The following is a 6,681-nucleotide window of genomic DNA, read 5'->3' on the forward strand; positions in this document are numbered from 1 at the left end:
GTCAGAGAAGATACTTTGTATTATCTCAACGTTTTGGATTTTGTTGAGGGTTGCTCTGTGGCCTAAGATGTGGTCTAGAATAGACATTTCTTGAAAGAAGATCTACAAATGGCCAGTAAGCATATGAAAAAGTGCTAAACATCGTTAGTGATTAAGGAAAGGCAAATCTAAACCACAATGAGATGCCACTTCACATCCACTAGGATGGTTATTATCAGAAAAACAGAAAATAACCAGTGTTGGTGAGGATGTGGAGAAACAGAAACTTTTATGCATTGCTGGTAGGAATGTAAAATGGTGCAGCCATTGTGGAAAACAGTTTGGTGGTTTTTCAAAGAGTTAAACGTGGAATTACACATGACCCAGCAATTCCACTCTTAGGTTTATACACAAAAATGCTTGAAAGTACCGACTCAAACAGATACTTGTACACAAATATTCATAGCAGCATTAATAACAATAGCAAAAAGGTGGAAACAACCCAAATATCTATCAACAGATGAATGGATAAATACAATGTTGTATATACATACAGTGGAATATTATTCAACCATAAAAAGGAATGAAGTTCTGATACATGTTACAACGTGGATGAACCTTGAAAATATTACACTGAGTGAAGTAAGTCAGTCACAAAAAGACAAATATATATGATCTCACTTATATGAAATAGGCAAATATATAGAAACCAAAGCTTATTAATGGTTAAGGGGGGAGGGGGGAAAAAGGGAGTTATTGTGTAGGAGGCACTGCGTTTATGTTAACAGTGGTGAAATAATTTGGAAAAGGATAGTGATAATGGCTGCACAACATGAAGAATGCAATCAATGTCATTGAATTATACATGTAAAAATTGTTGAATTGGCAAATGCTTTGCTATGTATATTTCTACCATGATAAATAAAAAAGAAGGAAAAAAGAATACTTGAATCCTTAAAAGAGGCTTCTGAAAATATATAATGTTAGAAAATGAAAAGTGACTGTACCATTTTGCATTCTTACCAGCGATGAATGAGAGTTCCTGTTGCTCCACATCCTCACCAGCATTTGATGTTGTTGTGTTTTGGATTTTAGCTATTCTAATAGGTGTGTCCACCACCCATCTGTCAGTTTGACCTACTGTGGTGGCTTGCATGTTACTATGATGCTGGAACCTATGCCACTGGTATTTAAAATACCAGCAGGATCACCCATGGTGGACAGGTTTCAGCGACGCTTCCAGACTAAGACAGATTAGGAAGAAAGGTCTGGTGATCAACTTCTGAAAATTAGCCAATGGAAACCTTATGGATCACAACAGAATATTGTCCAATACAGTGCTGACAGACGAGCCCCTATATTGAAGGCACTACAAACTAGCTACAAAATGGACTCAAGCATACCAATGATCATGAAGATGGCACAGAATCAGGCAATGCTTTGTTCTGTTATCCATAAGGTTGCCATGAGTCGGAACTGACGTGACAGCAACTAACAACACTATATACCATGTTGTTTTAATTTGCAATTCCCTTATGATGGATGTTGAGCATTTTAATAAGCTTAATTACTTAACTGCCATCTATACATCTTCTTTGGTGAGATGTCTGTTCAGATATTTTGTCCATTTTGTAACTGGGCTGCTTGTTTTCTTATTGTTGAGTTTTAAGAGCTCTTTGTATATTTTGGATATCTGTTGAAAAACCCGTTGCCATCGAGTCGATTCCCACTCATAGTGACCCTACAGGACAGAGCAGAACTGCCTCATAGGGTTTTGAAGGAGCAGCTGGTGGATTCAAACTGCCGACCTTTGGGTTAGCAGTCAAACTCTTAATCACTGCCACCAGGGCTCCACATTTTGGATACATGTCCTTTATCAGATTTGTGTTTTGTAAATATTTTCTCCCAGTCTGTGCCTTGTCTTTTAATTTTCTTAATAGTGTCTTTCACAGAGCAGAATTTTAAAAAATTTAATGAAGTCCAACTTATACATTTTTCCTTTTATGGATCATGCTTTTGGTGTTGTACCTAAAAAGTCATTCTCAAACCCAAGATCACCTAGATTTTCTTCTATGTTATCTTCTAGAAGTTGTATAGTTTTTGCATCTTACATTTAAGTCTGTGATCCATTCTGAGTCAATTTTATAAAATATAAGCTCTGTGTCTAGATTTTTTTTGCATGTGAATGTCCAGTTTTTTCAGTTCCATTTGTTAAAAAAGAATATCCTATCTATTTAATTGCTTTTGCTTTTTTGTCAAAGATCAGTTGACTGTATTTGTGTGGCTTTCTATTCTGTTCCACTGATCTATTTGTCTATTCCTTTGCCAAAACCACACTGTCTTGATCACTGTAGCTTTATAGTAAGTCTTGAATTCAGGTGATGTCAGTCCTCCAACTGTGTTCTTCTTCAGTATTGTTTTGGCTATTCTGGGTCTTTTGCCTTGCCCTATGAACTTTAGAATCAGTTTGTTGATACCCACAAAATAACTTGCTGGAATTTTTACTGGGATTTCACTGAACTCATTGATCAAGTTGGGAAGACTTGACATCTTAATAATATTAAGTTTTCCTATCCATGAACTTGGAATATCTCCCCGTTTATTTAGAGCTTCCCTGATTTCTTTCATCAGAATTTTGTAGTTTTCCTTATGTAGATCTTGCACATATTTTGTTAGATTTATACCTAAGTATGTCATTTTTTGGGTGTTAATGTAAATGGTGTTCTGTTTTTAGTTTCAAATTCAATTGTTCATTACTAGTATACAGGAAACAATAGATTTTTTTTTATTATTAACCTTGTATCCTACAACATTGCTATAATCACTTCTTAGTTCCTGGAGGTTTTTTTTTAAATCTTGCTGATTCTTTGGGATTTTCTACATAGACAATCATATTATTTGCAAACCGTGATGGTTAAGGTTGTGTGTCAACTTGGCTGGGCCATTATTCTCAGTGTTTATATGTGATCATCCCCAGGATGGGATCTGCTGTGAGTAGCTGGTCAGTTGAAAGGGAGTTTCCTTGGGCACGTGGCCTGCATCCGAATATAAGTGGACGTTCCCGCTTTTGCCTGCACTGGATCCTGCAACTGGCTCCTGTTCGTCTGACCTCCAGTTCTTGGGACTTGAGCTAGCAGCTTACCTGCCGATTTTGGGATTTGTCAATCTTCACGGTCTGTGAGCCAGAGCACTGCTCTCCGACCTGTCGATCTTGGATTCATCAGCCCCTGTGGCTACGTGAATCAGCAGAAGCCTCTATCTTGATCCACGGACTTGGGACGTTCCAGCCTCTACAATCACATGAGCTATTTTCTTGATGTAAATATCTATGTATATATTTATATGCTTTACTGGTTTTGCTTCTCTAGAGAACCCAGCCTAAGACACAAACCAAGACAGTATTCCTTTACAATATCTATACCTTCTCTTTTCCTTTTTCTTTTCTTTCTTTCTTGTCTAATTGCAATAGCTAGGACTTCTAGTATGATATTGAAAAGGAATGAGGAAAGGGGACATCCTTGTATTGTTCCTGATCTTAGGAGAAAAACATCTAGTCTCTCACCATTAAGTATGTTATGAGCTGTAAGTTTTTGTAGATGTTCTTTATGAAGTTGATCAAGTTGTCTTCTATTCCTAGTTTGCTAAGAGTTTTTATAATGAGTGGGTGCCAGATTTTGTCAAATACTTTTTCTACATCTACTGATATGATCATATGATTTTTCTTTTTCAGCCTGTTAATATGATGAATTATATCAATTGATTTGCAGATGTTGAACCAACTTTGAATTATCCTCCGGGATAATTCAACTTGGTTGTGGTGTATAATTATTTTTATACATTGTTGTATTTGATTTGCTAATATTTTGTTAAAGACTTTTGCATCTATGTTCATGAGAGATATTGGTCTGTAACTTTCCTTCCTAGTAATCTCTTTGTCTAATTTCTGTATTAGGGTAAGTCTGGCCCACAGAATGAGTTAGGAAGTTTTCTCTCTTCTATTTTTTGGAAGAGTCTGAGGAGGATTGGTGTTAATTCTTCTTTAAATGTTTGGTAGAATTCACCAGTGAAACCATGTGGACCTGGTGCTTTTTGTTTTGGAGGCTATTAATTGTTTATTCAATTTCTTCAATAGATATAGGCCTGTTTAGATTATCTATTTCTTCTTGTTTGAGTTTTGGTAAATTGTGTCTTTCAAGGAATTGGTCAATTACATTTAAGTTATCAAATTTGTAGGCATAGAGTTGTTCCTAGTATTCCTTTTCCTTTATTGTCTTTTTAATGTCTATGGGATCATTATGATGGCCCCTCTTTCATTTCTAACATTAGTAATTTGTGAAAAAAGCTGTAGAATCAATCAGTAAAATAGACAAGCTTTAGCAATGCTAATTTTAAAAAAAGGGATAATTCAAATGCCTAGAATTAGGATTTCCAGGCAACATGGTGTTATAGGCAGAAGCACCACGCTGTCCCTCCACAGCAAAGATCTGAAAAACTAAGCCAAACAGAGAAAACTGGCAATCCTGAAACCCTAAGCACCAAATAAAGAGATAACTCAGCCAAGCACCGAATGGAATAAGAAACTGACAGAGTAGAGAGAGCAAGGAGAGACACATGCAGAGGTCCCCTATCAGCTAACACAGCATGGACCCACCATCTTGGACTCCTATCAGAGACCAGCGAACAGGGGGTACGAGAAAGGAGCTTCATGGAGCTTCTGGCAGGAGACAGAACTGGTAATGAGCGATATAGGCTTTCCCACCCCACACCCTTCTTCACCCCACTCAGCCTCCTCTGCCTCCTGCAGCCACAGTCTCTTGGCTGGGAAGCACCAGCTTCACCCCGGTGTCACTTGGATTCCACTCACCCGCACTGGCCGGCTCTCTAAGTGCCATTTGTTGGCTGCTGGTATTGCTTTTTTCCGCTTCTTTATATTTCTTCCTTACCTCTCACCACCTCCCCCTCCTTTCTCTCAAATACCTGGCTCCGTGTGCCATTTTTGCTTCTTCCTGCAAGGCGTGAAACACAGCTTGAATGTGAGATGGATTCCCAGCCTGTGCTGCCACGCTAGTGGGATTCTGGGGCTTTTTTGTTTGTTTGTTTTGAATTGTTTCTTTTCTTTTTCTTTTCTCGAATTGGGAGCCCATTCTAGCTGGGAAGTACTGCACGGTTTGCGACCTACCCCCTCAGTTTGCGCAGACGTGCAGAGGGATCTCTGAGAGCATTTCTTCGCGCAGAGGGATCTCTGAGAGCATTTCTTTTTTCTTGTTTTTTTTTCCTGTTTTTTTGGGGGGGATTTTTCTTGTTCTTTTTTTATTTGTTTGTTTTGTTTTCTTTCCCCTCGTTTTCCCTTTTTGTCTTTATTCATTACTCAGTTTCTCATCTCTCTATACTTTCCTTCTTTCCTGTCCTGTGAATACCTGGCACTGAGTGACACCTCTACCCCTTCTAGCCAGGCTGTACTTCCCAGCCTGGGAGCAACTTCCCCCTACCTCGCAGCCACACCAGTGGGATCCCTGGGACCTTTTCTTTTCTTTTTTCTTTCTAATTTTTGTTCAGTCATTTTTTTCTTTCCTTTTCTTTTTGCTTTCTTCTCCTCTTTGTTTTTCTCCATTTCATAGTCTCTCATCTCTCCACTCCAATGGCATGCTCCCCGGCACTCTTTTTTGTTTGTTTGTATGTTTTTGGCTTCTGTTCCTCTCTCCTCTCTCCATACCCATCTTAGCTCCACACATCACAATGTCCCCCCTCCATCCTGCCTACCTGCACCATGGGCTGAACATCACACCACCAAGCAGCCCAGGCACGGCCTACTGGAACCCCCCCTGCACTGATTACCAGCCAACCCTGGTGGCCGTGGTAAGTGCCACGAACAACCCATCCCAGCAACTCCTCTTCAGCTAGACCTGCCCTGCTGTACCATATCTGAGTGACTGACCCTGCCAATTGGAGAAGGAGGCAAAAAGTGTCATGCCCACAGACAAGCAAACAACAAAGAACACACAGCCCGCCTGCTCAGACAGAGCCAAATAAAACAAAAAAGCAGGATGAAACAAACAAATCTACAATAAATAAATGAGGAAAATAACCACTGAACGCTTCGAAGACAGCAGACAATATCAAAACATTTACAAAAACAGGACAGGATGGTTCTAGTAGGCGTCCAAAATAAAACACCAGATGACTTTCCAGTAGAAGAAAAGGCACTAGAACTACCTGAAAGGGAATTGAAATCTCTAATACTCAGACTTATCCATGAGTTGAAGCAAAAAGCAGACAAAAATGAGGAAAAAATAGACTAATTCATGCAAAATACACAACAAAAAAATGGAAGAATTCAGGAAGATAATGCAGGAACAAAATGCCAAAATAAATTCACAACTAGAAATAATACAAAAACAACAATTAGAAATCCAAAAGATAAACAACAAGATTTCAGAAATGGACAGTGTCATAGAACGGCTGAGGAGTGGGTTTGAAATGGTGGAAGACAGGATCAGCGAACTTGAAGACAAACACTTGGATACAACTCTGTTTGAGGAAAACTCAGAAAAAAGAATGAAGAAAAATGAAGAGACCCTGAGAATTATGTGGGATACAATCAAAAGCAAAAATCTGCAAGTGATCAGAGTTGCAGAACAGAAGGAGAAAACAGAAAACACAGAGAGGATCACTGAAGAACTGCTGACAGAAAACTTCCCCAAT

This window comes from Trichechus manatus, unplaced genomic scaffold (assembly GCF_000243295.1).
Source record: "Trichechus manatus latirostris isolate Lorelei unplaced genomic scaffold, TriManLat1.0 scaffold00035, whole genome shotgun sequence".
Taxonomy (NCBI): Eukaryota; Metazoa; Chordata; class Mammalia; order Sirenia; family Trichechidae; genus Trichechus; species Trichechus manatus.